Raw genomic sequence first — 13,404 nt, forward strand, 5'->3', positions numbered from 1 at the left:
CAGAAACTACTTTAAATGAAGCACAGAGCGGCTTTAGAAAGGGACGTGGAGTACAAGACCATATTTTCACGGTAAAACAAATAATTGAAAAAACGTTACTGTCTAAAAAGAAAGCATATATGGCCTTCATAGACCTGGAAAAGGCATTCGACAGGGTGAAACGACAAACAGTGTGGGACAGCTTGATAAAAAGAGGGGATGACGATAAACTAGTTGAAATCATCAAAAGTCTTTATAAGAGAAATAGGAACTACATAATACATAAAAACATGAAATAAACAGAAATCGAAACAACTGAAGGACTAAGGCAAGGAGGTGTCATGAGCCCAATCCTCTTCAACATCTTTATGGACGAAATCATGATAGAGTGCACACCGCAACTAAAGAAATTGCATGTAGGGTACAGGAATCTCCATAGCGTAACCATTTCGGAATGTGCATTCGCAGATGATGTAGTCGTTATCTCAGAAAAAGAAGAAGACCTGCAAAATAACCTGCAAGCGTGGAATCACGCATTATGTAAACAGGGTATGAAGATAAATACACATAAGACAAAGACCATGGTAATATCGCAAGAACCAGTCGTAATAAATATGCAAATTAATGAGGAGGCAATAGAACAAGTAAACCATTTCCAATACTTGGGCGTTACAGTCGAAAATAATGGAAGGCAGGACAAAGATGTTGAAGAGATGATAAGTAAAACATCAAAACTATTTCATGCAATAAAAAATAGATTCTTAAACAAAAAAGAAATCACAAGAAAAACCAAACTAACTGTATTCAACACCATATATAGACCAGTGCTTACATACGGCTGTGAATCATGGATACTAACTAGAAAACTAAAAAGCAATATACAAGCCCTAGAAATAAAGTATTTACGAAGAGTTAGAGGAGTGACAATGAGAGACAGAATAAGAAACACAGATATACGCACAGATCTTAAGACGAAATCTGTACTTGAGTATATTGAAGAAAAACAACTAAGTTGGTGGGGACACATGAAAAGAATGAAAGACAACATACTGGTGAAGAAAATATGGGAAGCCAGGATACAAAAGAAAAGAAATAGAGGAAGACCTAGAGAAGATTGGGATAAAGTAGTCGCTAAAATCATCCAAAGGAAGGGGAAAACAATAGCAGAAGCAAGCAGATTAGCATACAATAAGAAACAATGGTCAACATTTGTACACACGTGAAAGGACGTGTCAGTCCCGACACTGAAAAGTAAAAGGGACTCAAAAGACTATATATAATATATAAACATTCAGTGACACAATCCACAATTTAATGTTTTACAACTTGTCAAATTGAATACCATGAGTAGTAGGTTTAGCTATTTACATCAATTAATACACGAATGGAATTTATGTGTTTAAATGGTTATACGCTGTGAGCTCGTACGTAGAAGGGATATTTACAAATTCTCGAGCGCCAGTAGTGACAAGTCTGTAAACGATTACTGGAAATTTGACATAAATGTCAAAGTGATTAATTTAAAATTAAAATTAAAAACATTAATTATAAAAAGTATTAGTTTGTCAAAGCTGTGTTATATATTTTTACCTTAAATATACAATACGTTTTAAATACTGAATTTAAGTTTTTTTAATATTCCGTAATATCTAATTATAAATTAATATATTAATCTTACCGCCATCTATACGATAATTGTGAAAGTATCCGAAGTAAGAAATTCATATTTTATCAATAGAACGTCAAAATGATTAGCAAAATCTTAAAAAAATCGATTATAATTTAATTACTTTTTTGCGTTGTAAATATTAAGCGATAACAATTAAATAATAAATTTAAAAATTACCAGTGAAAGTTCATTAGTAATCCGCCAGGAGCGACACCAGCGAAGCTCACAGCGTATACGCTGTGAGCTTCGCTGGTGTCGCTCCTGGCGGACTACTATTCAACTTTCACCGGTAATTTTTAAATTTATTATTTAATTGTTATCGCTTAATATTTACAACGCAAAAAAGTAATTAAATTGTAATGGATTTTTTTAAGATTTTGCTAATCATTTTGACGTTCTATTCACAAAATATGAATTTCTTACTTCGGATACTTTCACAATTATCGTGTAGATGGCGCTAAGATTAATGGATTAATAGATTAATAGAACATTAAAAAAACTTAAATTCAGTATTTAAAACGTAAGCATATTTAAGGTAAAAATATATACCACAGCTTTGACCAACTAAAGTTTTTTATAATTAATGTTTTTAATTTTAATTTTAAATTAATCACTTTGACATTTATGTCAAATTTCCGGTAAAGGTTTACAGACTTGTCACTACTGGCGTTCGCGAATTTGTAAATATCCCCTCTACGTACGAGCTCACAGCGTATAACAATGGTGTGTGTAATTGTACTAATTTGTACATAAATAAATCACAATAAATCTTTTGTTTTGAACCGTTTTATTCATGAAAGAGTCTTAGCGAATCACACTCGTCCTCTTAAAATTACCGATTTATACCCTCGTACATATTTTACACTATTTATTTTGAACTTTGACACACGTAACATAAATGTTTTTAATTACTCTCTGTGTAGTTACTTTTTTAACCTAAATCTCTTATGCCTCTTATTCCTACATCTTCTTGTAGTTTTCTGCAGAGAAACTAACTCAATTAGTTTATACAGGAAATTTTCCAAGTATGTACATCCCACCTGATCCTTTCGTTTATATCATGTTAAAACTTCCCTTATTTATACAGTATCTACGAAATTCAAAGCTTGTTCCTTCCTGTTTACAACGTTTCCAGACTATAATATTACTCTCATCGATGTACCAGACTGCCGAGTAGAGTACATGCTGTTGCTTCCAGCTGTATCTCCTTTTTCTTTTATTTGTTTGAGACGTGACCGAACTTTCTTTTTGAACTTCAATTTGGTCAGACGCAGACGTCTGGAACAATAAAGGTGAAATTAACCAAAGAGCAATGATGAGCTACGGACGAATAAAAAAACAGAGCCGATCATTATGGCTAGTAACATTTTAGATTTAAAAAATTATTGCAACCAGAATTACATATGGGGCAGTATACGAGCTCTAACAACTGTATATTGGGACAAATTAAAATATATAACAAATTCAGACGTTTGATTGTTAATTTATTATTATTATTTTTGAATAATTGTGATAATAATGCTGTACAATAATTACATGTATGTACTGTTGTGATCTTACTTTTGTAATCTAATGATGTTCTCAGATGTAATTTATCTTAATTAATTAATCAATAATTATCTCATCAATCAAACAGATCAAATACCAATATAGTGTCAATCTCAGGGCTAAATTATAATATCAATTACTTACTTTCGTGGCTTCAAAGTATTTCTCAGTGGATTCCTAATCGGGATAGATAAAAGAGAGTAAAATAATACACACATACGGATTTCAATTAGAAATTATAAAAATCGTTTATTTTATCTAAATGGCAATAACTGCTTAATATTTCTTATATCTTATCTTTCTACCTTTATTTAATACAACAGTTACAAAAATGGGAATCTTATTTCTTTTTGTCTCCAAATTTATTTTATTTATAATGAACTATTATGATTTATCAGTAACAAATTGATTTAGGTTTGATGAATTTTTTTTTAATAGTGATTGTGTGGCTCAATTTTCAATGTGGTATTTAATACACAAACCATACATTCATGTCATAACAAAATAGACTGACCTTTACTGATGATTTGACAATGTCTTCACACAAAACACGTTTCCTATTGGATTGGGTTGCGATCCAACGACTCGTCCAAGTCTTCCAGTAATGCCTCGGCTCCTTTGAAAACTACGCCTCGTACAGCCCTCGTTCCTGCCTTCTCCTGATGCCGTGTTCTACCTTTTTCAAACATTTCAACAAAAACCGGGATACTCTAGACTCAAGGAGTTATATACTATCTCGACTCGGTCTATCACTTGCTCCACGATATCTTACTTTTTATTTTTTAAAGACAAAACTAACCAACCCGGCGTTTCACTTTTTTGTACACTCTTCTCGAAGACTGGACTTCACCTCTCGATCGCTCAAAACATACTGTCTCTCTCATTGCTCATTCATTCTCCTCCTTCCAAATACCCCTTCCAGCATTCAAAAATCAAACAATCCAAAGCAACTTTCAATTATCCGTATTTACCAACACAAATTTTCCTTTTTCTAAATATCTTAATGGATTTCAAGAAAAAATAATATTCCCCATTTCAATTTTACTTTCCACATTAACCCTCTTTACAAATTTAATAACCTATTATCTTATTTGCTAGAATATGAATAATTATCGGTGGTTATTCACACCTTTCCACGAACACTTTCTTTTTAAACATCACTCTAATTGTTTACTTGAGTCGTATTGTTCCTGGGGTTCGTAAACACTTCTCCGAAACACTTTCTTAAAAACTACCTATACATAATTTGTTTTATACAGGGTGTTCCAAATTTACATGCCCGCGGTCGAGAAAAACGAAAACCTTTATTTTTATTTGAATTTTAAATACAACTGTAGACCCTTATTTCTTATGTCAAATAGGAATATAACAGTACATATGCGAAATTATTAATAAATAGAATCTCAGAGTATGTGGACTGTTTTTTAGGATTTGTTTCAAAAGAATTAAGAAAAGTAATTATGTTATACAGACAATATCTACCTAATTTTATAAAAGACTTACCGAGATCACTGGTTTACTCAAGCATCGATCATCGTCACATATGCAGGTTTCACAAGCGGCTGTTTCTCGTACAAGGTTTCACCTTCTTGTCTTCGTGGCAAAGTAAAATAATTCGTGAGTTGTTGATTAAAAATTATTGCCGCAATAAAACAATCCATGAAGTGGCGGATGAACTTAATATTACTAAAACTAAAGTGAGGAATCTAATTAAGCATTATGGAGAATCAGGAAGTTTCTTAAATACAAAAGATAAAAGCCCAAGTCGTCCAAAACTAGTTTCTGGTAGGAATAGAAGAATTTTATTAAAAGTTTGTAAGAAATGTTCAAGGTAAGTTACGCAGCTGAATGGAATCATGAAACTGAATTAAATTTGTAAAGGTAATGCTGTCACAAGTGGATACATAAACCTGGATTAAAGTTTTATAAAGTTGAATTGCAGATAACAATTTAAAAGTGTACTCGCAGTATAATAAATTATATTTTCTTGGTGGAAAAGAAAAAACCACTGTTAGTAGTAAAACAAAGGCAAACCAGGGCTATTGTGGGCAAAATCTAAATGTTCTTGGTCGGTAGAAGATTGGGCCCGAGTAATTTTTAGTGATGAATCAAAATTGGAATATGTGAACAGAAATGGACTTCTGAAGAAGAGCAGCAGGCCAATCAAGAATAGATCGGATACCAAATAAAAAAATGCGAGAATGATGGGAGTCACACATACAATAATTGACGACATAAAGACAAAACAACTAATATGGTACGGCCATGTACAGAGAATGCCAGATGACAGGATCCCTAAACGGGTTTTGGCGTAGAGACCACAAGGGAGAAGAAAAAGATAAATGCCGAGAAGAAGCTGTAGGGAGGAAATTGAAAAAGAACTAGAGGAAATCCTTCCAGGTCTATGGTTAAACAGAGAAGGATGGGGATTAGGAGTCGGAAGGCGTCGGGGAACGCTGTAAACCAATAGTAGTAGTAGTTGGTGATTACCGCAAACGAATGGGAAAGATACTTGACGGAACTGTTTACAGGAAAGGAAAATCATAATCAAAATAATAACCTACCTGAATTAAGACACGAAATTGAAATCAGTTTTCAGGAAGTAGGGGTAGCCATAAATTCACTCAAAAATAGGAAGTCACCAGGACCAGACGGAATAACAAACGAGCTTCTAAAATACGGAGGAGAAAGTATAACCCTAGAGATGACAAAATTTATACAAAAACTAATATTGCACTGCAAGATACCAGACGTATGGAGAAACAGCATAATGATACCAATGTTCAAAAAAGGAGACAAAGAAGACCCCAACAATTATAGAGGTATAAATCTACTAAACACCGCACTTAAGCTAACCACAAAAGTCCTAACCAACAAAATCAATAAACTAACAACTTTATCAGATGAACAACAAGGATTCAGATCCGGAAGATCCTGCGTAGACGCCGTATTTGTACTGAGACAAATCACAGAAAAGGCCATTGAGTACAATAAACCAGCATAATTATGTTTTATAGACCTGACAAAGGCTTTCGATCGCATCCAAGTCGAAGACGTCTTACATTTACTGTATGGAAGAAACATATACCAATCAATATTATACAAACCATCGAAAACATCTACTTTCATAATCGAATACAGGCAAAGATAAATGGAAAACTAACGCAGTTTATACCAGTACAAAGTGGAGACAGACAAGGTGACTCATTAAGCCCACTGCTCTTTAATATAATAATGGACGAAATAATAGAAGCAGTACGTAAAGGTCATGGTTACAGAATGGGGAATAAAGAAATCAAAGTATTGTGTTATGCAGACGACGCCGCATTAATCGCCGAGACAGAAGACGATCTCCAAAGATTAATACACATCTTTAATACAACAGCCAAGAAATACAATATGATAATATCAGCAGAAAAAACCAAATGTATGACAACATCTAAATACCCACTACGATGTAAAATCGAAATTGATGGGAAAATAATAAAGGAGGAAGCAAGGTTTAGATATCTGGGAATAGATATAACCAGTTACGGAGATGTTGAAGAGGAAGTACGACAACAAAGCTTAAAAGCAAGTAAAGCGGCGGGATCTCTTAATGACACAATCTGGAAGAACAAACACTTAAGACAAGACACAAAAGCAAGAATCTATAAAGCAGCAATTAGACCTATATTAACATACACGGCGGAGACAAGGCCTGACACATCTAAAACGAGACGACTACTAGAAACAACAGAGATGAAAATACTCCGACGAATATCAGGGAAAAGTCCGTTGGATAGGGAGAGGAGCGAAAACATAAGAAGATCATGCAATATAGAAGACATAAATGGATGGGTGACAAAACGGAAACAGGAGTGGAACGAACACATTAGTAGAATGGCAGAGGATAGGATAGTACGAATAGCACGAGATAAGTCACCAAATAGACGAAGAAGTATTGGCAGACCAAGAAAAAGGTGGTGCGATAACCTAAACAATTTAGGAGGATAATATTGAAGAAGAAACAGGCTTTAAAGCCTACATACAAGAAGGAAGAAGAAGAATAAGAAGAGTTATTCGCGCTAAGCGTGAGGCTTTTCACAAGGATTGTTCGAACCAAACAGTAAAATTTCCTAAAGGAGTGATGATTTGGGATTGTATGTCAGTTTCAGGGTTAAGATGTCTTGAACTATTGAGGATATCGTAAATGCTGCGAAATATCAAAATTAACTTCAAAAGATCCTACTACCAAGCATTGTAAAATTAAGTATAGGTAATGAATTTTGACAAGAGCTATGAGCTTGAAAATTTCCCGTAAACTTGTGTACTATATCGACATGATCGGCTCTTGTCAAAATCCAATACCTATGTATTGTTATGATATACTTTATCTCTTTATTTAGATTGATTAGCAAATTATTAATTTAATTAATTATTCAATTACTTTAATCACTGCCTATGTAAAACAAAACTAAATTCGATTTAAATATTCCAATAAATTTAATTCTCAGGGCTAATTTTGTATTCGATACAATACCTATGATTTGTAGCTTCTAGTATTTCTAGTTGCTTACTTCTCCCAGGATGGAACAGGGAAATTAAAAACATTCAATGTCATATAATTGTAATATACGAGTATTATTGATTTACCAAATAAGCCGTGTACATATGATTTAAAAGATACTAAATTTAACTTTGTTGCAACAATTTCTTGCTTAATAAATCAAACTTTAATTCTGATATCTCTTTGGTTTTAACAAAAAAAAATATTTAAATAAATTATTATTTTCTCATACTAAATTTAATAAAATTTATTTTATTCATTTGAATTGAATTCTTAAATTTGAAATGACTAACTGCGTTATAGTAATGTTCAATAAACAAATAAGCAAATATGGTTTTGATATAAACAAATTCTCTCCATTCCGACAAATGATTTGACTAACCTTTTTGTTTCTTCTCTTCCTCTTTTTCTGGATTGCGTGGTTCTCGATTCTCCCAACGTACTCTCTGGATGTTGCGAAAAGGTCCCTCTCGTCCAAACTGCTTCCAAAACAACACACAGGAACTTGCTCGAATTCTCTTAATAAATTTTCTCCTTGCTCGATATCTTGTGCAAATAGATATCAATCAGCTACTTGTTCTAGACAAAACAAAGGAATCTCCCTCGGACCAGGAAATTTAATTTTTCAACCGGTCGACAATTTGGTTTCAACTTGATTCTGCTCGCAAAGGCCGATAACACCACTCTACACTGATTTCTCACTTTTGAAAACTCGACTGCTCTCACCAGATATCCATTATACAGTGACCCTCTCTTCTCTCGCAAATTCAGACTCCAACTCTCTTATCCCTTCTACCAATCTTTTCCACCCAATCAAAAACACGCCTCTCTCAAAACCTTTCATACCCATTTCTTAAGAAGCAAATATTTTTCTATATAACTTCCCAATTTGTCAAGTTTTAAGAAATATCATAATTAGTTTTCTCCTACATACTACTTTTACTTCTAAAACCTAAAACAAAGTGTTTACCATCATTAAACCTTCCCGGAAACATTTTAAAAACATTATTGTTCTCGCCAAACGATATGTCCACTTTCTAATCCCGAATTGTTTGTTAGTGTACCAATTCACTTCGTCGAATCATTATCACTAATCGTTTTCACTTTCCCAAAACACTGTTTAATAGCTAAATTAGATTGGGATGAGAATCTATGATCTCATGGTCTTTGATATAAATTTAATTTTCTTTTTAAATGATGAACTATAATTTTTTTGAATTTTTTTTTAAAAAGCAATTCTACAACAGTATATTGGCGAGAATGATATTTTTCAGCAGGGCAGAGCGGTGTGTCATATGGCCAGAACGTAGCGTGTAGCATTTCTCAAAAGTATTTTGTTTTTGGTACATATTGTTTCTAACATATTTTCCACATCGGTCATCTCTGCTCACATAACTACAAAAATAATATAAATTATGCTTTGTCCTTTTTGCGTTAATCTGCTTGATATAGTTTTATATTAAATTTACTGGAACTCACTCCACTCGGTCAAAATGTTACCAACTTCTATTTTTCACAATTGTCCGTAGTTATTGTGCCATATCTTCCTCAAACGTATGTACAATGTTTCGAATGAAAATTTGGCAATGGTAGACAACTGTTGCCTATTTTAACAAAGTAGATAAGAAAAATAAGCGAAACAAAACTTTGTTCTAGTGTTTGATAATAATTAATAAGACATTTTATTGTTATTCATTATAATATATTATAATTCAATTAATTAAGTATACATACACACATTGTATAAGTTTGATAATACGTTTGGAAACAACGTTAATATTTATATTGACAAATCATAAATGTTATTATTACAGTTGATGATTTGTGAAATGGCTGAATTAGCAACCAGCATCATTTATATGTAAATTTTACAATCTACGCTACTTACATTGATACATATCCATATCACTGCGTTTAAAAAAATCTAAACCATAAAGTATGACATTCTGTAAAATCTACTGAGCGGTTAATGTTGTACCAATATTAAGTAGGCACTAACTCCGGTACCAAAACACTAGTAAGTTGAACCAAAAGTGAAATTTTTAGTGCGTATCTACCTAAAAAAATTAAAAAATTCTCTTGTGGTTCTAACGAACAAGCGTTCTTTTTTTCTCCTCTTTATTATATAAGCACAATACTTTAAACTTTTTGGAAAAGCACACTAATCACTTTATTTGTTCAAAATTTTGAATAGGCCGCAGCTAGACTAGCTTGGTAAGAATTTTGTGTAACACTGTCTCGTTACCCCCACCGCTTACTCATCTTTATCTGTCATACGTCACTTTTTTCATGGTATATAGAAAAACCTTTATACATCCATCTTAAAAGTAATTTTTAAATGAAGGTTTTTGTTTATATTTAGTATTGACTCTATAAGAAATGAGTAAAATAATAAACAGTTGCTCAATGATGCTCAAATCGAAAAATAGTAAACGGAACATGGCAATATAATCAACAATATTTACATCTCTTCAGTAGTAAGCAGCAAGTTTTACAATAATTTGTACTTCTTCATCCGACTGAAAACGATTACTTTTTGCTTTTCTCCGTCCCAAAGTGTCCCAAAGCTGTGAAAATGTCAAGGCGTGTCTTTCTCAGTGTCTCAAAGATGTGAAAATCTCAAGGCCATTGATCGGGACTACAAGATGGATGCTCTAATATCCTCCATTTCTTTCGTTGTAACTTTTTTCCACTAGGAGATATTTGGACGGATTTTTACCAACAATCGCCATTTTTAATTCCCGTTACTTAAAATGACAAACATAGTTAACATTGCAGAACGTTAATTGAGTGATTAATATAATTGTGTGCAAGGCTAACCTAAACAACATCTAATGAAGTCAAAGCTGCTCTCACGAGGTGAAAAAAATCCAAACATATAAGACCATATTACAACCAGCAGGCGAGTATGGAAGCACAACATGGCTGATAAGGGTAATAAGGGATAAGTAAGGATAATAAGCGAAGAAAATAAAGTGCTGGTTTAGAAACGTAGAATCCTTCAAGTGATATATGGCCCTTGCAGAGTAGGCGTGACAAACGAATGGAGGCGCAGACACAACAGCGAGCTAGAGTCTCTCTTCAGAAAAGAAAATATAGTCAGATAGAATAAAGGCCAATATACCAAGATGGGCAGGACATATTATACGAAATAACGGCAATTGCCTTATAAACAATGTGTCTTGGGAAATACCAGGTGAGAGAAGGAATGTAGGTCGGCCAAGAAAAAGATGCAAAGATTCAGTCAGAGCGGATCTGGAGAAAATTGGGGTGAGACCATGGGAAATAGCTGCACAGGACCAACCAAGACAATAGTAAATGCAGCAAAGACTCACGAACGATGTAATGTCACTGTAATGCCACTGATTATGACGATGAAGGCTAAAATGACCAAAGATCGATTTCAATTGAACAAGCGTATATGGAATAGTTTTATAATATTTTTCTAATACCACTTCCTTTGTTTCATCTCAGATTTTATTAAATTTCTTACTCTGAATAAACTAAAATTATAAAACACTTTTCTTACTTGGTATATTTAACTCTGCTCAAAATATAAATGAAAAGCAGTCATCTCCAATTAAACTCAGCGATTTTAAATCAATAAAATTATTTCTTATAGACATCAAACTAAATATAAAGCGGAAGTAAACTGTTAAGTAAGAATACGATATTTTCTTTACCAGTAGATCATGTATAATTTTATCCATTAGATTTTCAGTTCTGCCTAAGATAATTCCTTCATTCTTCGCCTGATTTTAGTAGAATTTCGTGCTGTTAAAGGCTTTTTACATTGTAGTCTTTCTTACCCTTTTTTATTATTATTTATTTTATTGCACCAAACTCAGATCAAATTGGTGTACCAAGTAGTACCTAATACTAAGTAAACTGAAGAGAATATTAAGTCGTTTTTTACAAATTTATTAATCACAAACCACTGCCTTCTGCATAGGGGTGATATCAGCTGCATGTTTACGTTATAATGTATAATGTACTGAATTATAATGAAACTTTAAAGAAACGGCGCTCTCCAGACTCGCTCCCCTCCACAGAGCCTTTTGAGTAAACCTTATTTCATGGTGTAATTTTATTTTTATTTCCTGGAAAATATGCATAGGGTTTACTTCGTAGAATAGTTATGAATGTATAATAAGACCTTAAATACCTTAATAGTAACTGTAATGATATATAGTCTAGGGCTCAGGGCTGTTTACTGTAACTCAGGTTGGGCCTGGGTTGACTACACAACCTGCTTCCAGATTAATTTAGTAAGGCGGTTATTAGGGAGTCTATGGACATGTCCAGTCCATCTTAGACGTTGGAATTTAATCTCTTGGACTACGTCGCTATCCCTATAGATTTGTTTGACCTCGGCATTTGTTTTAATTCGGTACTGGTTAGTATTGGGGTTAATATCCAAGTTGTGACGTCCAAAGATAATTCTCAGGATTTTTCTCCCAAAATGTCGGAGTTTGATTTCCATTGCTTCTGTCAGCGTACAGGTCTGACACCCATACATGATCACCGGTCTAATTACTGCTTTATACAGGGTGTCCAGAAACTCTACCGACAAACGAAGACAGGAGATTCCTCGGATAATTTTAAGACAATGCTTAGAGCTCTTTGAAGATGGCGTCTTGTAATTAGTTTTTCTTAAATACCTCCAGAACGCTTCAATTTAAAAAAACAAAAATTGGTACGCGTATTTATCTACAAGATATAAATCTAATCCATTCATTGCATATTTCTAGTACCGATCATAGGCGTCCGTTTTGGGTAGGGCAACGGTTATTTTATCGCATAACTTTTTTATCTTTAACTTTTATGCATTTCTGACACTGGATTATGAAATTTTGAAGTATTCTAGTACTAAAAGATACTCTTGTTTTAAATCGGTAGGACACACCGTTTTCTAGAAAAATCGATTAAAAAAATTTTTCGCTTTTTAATTAGAAAAAAAAATTTTCAAAAAAAACTGTTTAGAAAGACGAAAACTGGTACATTTATTTATATTCCAGAGATAAATCGATTTCATTAATTGCGAATTTCTAGTACTGGTCATAGGCGTCCGTTTTGGGTAGGTCAACAGTTATTTTATAGCATAACTTTTTTGTCTTGAATTTTTGAGCATTCTTGACACTAGATTATTAAATTATGAGGTATTCTGGTACTAAAAGTTACTCTTACTTTATGTTGGTAAAATAATTCGTTTTTTGTAGAAAAGTTCTTTCAATTTTTTTTTTAAATTCCAAAAACGAAAAACTTTCAAATCGATTTTTCTAGAAAACGGTGTGTCCTACCGACTTAAAACAAGAGTACCTTTTAGTACTAGAATACCTCACAATTTAATAATCCGTTGTCAAAAATGCATAAAAGTTAAAGACAAAAAAGTTATGCGATAAAATACCCGTTGCTCTACCCAAAGCGGACGCCTATGACCGGTACTAGAAATTTGCAATGGATGGAATCGATTCATCTCTGAAAAGTAAATAAGCATACCAATTTTCGTTTTTCTAAATTGAAGCGTTCTGGAGGTATTTAAGAAAAACTAATTTCATGGCGCCATCTTCAAGGAGCTCTAGCTCCCTTAAGAAGCATTTTCGGACTAGGTGAATTGGGTTAAATTGTCTTAAAATTATCTGAGAAATCTCCTGTCTTC

The 13,404-nt window shown here is 33.2% G+C and overlaps 1 protein-coding gene across 3 annotated transcripts in view; it reads left to right on the forward strand.

Moving 5' to 3' along the window:
• LOC126879961 (serine-rich adhesin for platelets) overlaps nt 1–13,404 on the forward strand; it is a 960,737-nt gene that overhangs the window by 800,053 nt on the left and 147,280 nt on the right. The window lies entirely within an intron of this gene.

The sequence above is a fragment of the Diabrotica virgifera genome, chromosome 2 (genome assembly GCF_917563875.1).
Source record: "Diabrotica virgifera virgifera chromosome 2, PGI_DIABVI_V3a".
Lineage (NCBI taxonomy): Eukaryota > Metazoa > Arthropoda > Insecta > Coleoptera > Chrysomelidae > Diabrotica > Diabrotica virgifera.